The sequence below is a fragment of the Odontomachus brunneus genome, unplaced genomic scaffold, assembly GCF_010583005.1.
Source record: "Odontomachus brunneus isolate Ranch 3 - 2012 unplaced genomic scaffold, Obru_v1 Obru_scaffold_128, whole genome shotgun sequence".
Classification (NCBI taxonomy): domain Eukaryota; kingdom Metazoa; phylum Arthropoda; class Insecta; order Hymenoptera; family Formicidae; genus Odontomachus; species Odontomachus brunneus.
Window position 1 is genome coordinate 69,915 of NW_022639578.1, and position 633 is coordinate 70,547.

General features: G+C 40.6%; 1 protein-coding gene across 2 annotated transcripts in view; it reads left to right on the forward strand.

Annotated features, from left to right (window-relative positions):
- Positions 1-633, forward strand: part of LOC116849927 (calcium/calmodulin-dependent protein kinase kinase 1) — a 119,607-nt gene that overhangs the window by 62,154 nt on the left and 56,820 nt on the right. The window lies entirely within an intron of this gene.

The window sequence follows — 633 nt, forward strand, 5'->3', positions numbered from 1 at the left end:
TCTCTCTCTCTCTCTCTCTCTCTCTCTCTCTCTCTCTCTCTCTCACACAGAGGTCTTCTAGTGTTTCGAAAAAGAAGATATAATGTCCAATTCAAATAGATCCGTTGATTGAATTTACTCACACACCACGAAACAAAAAAAAATCATAAATAATGGATTTAAATTTACTTATCATTTTTGCATTTCGAGCGTTGCAAAGTTTGCGTAATGTTTAAACGAGCGGTCAAATATTTTGTGCATTTTTACAGAGAACAAATCAGGATTATTTTTAGTATTTCTATTGATTAATTTTCTACACGAGGGAGAAAGAAAGAGACTTGTACGATTGATATAGATACAAAAATGCACTAGAGCTTTGTGATTAAATATTACAAGCAGTTCGCGGAAATTCCGCGACTACGCTGCAGAGCGCTCGACTCGCATCTCAATCGATGTGACTTAGGAACGCAGAGATCTGAATAATACTGCGAATAATAGCGCGATGATTCTGCAAGATCGGTCCGACGGCGCGTCTCGCGATGCGATCGATCGCGGCGTGAAGAGTCACGCGACATGAAGCGAGAAACGTCGAATCAGTTGTATCGACCAGACGTGATTAATTTAGAACGACTTCGTCGTCGCGAGTCAGGAGAG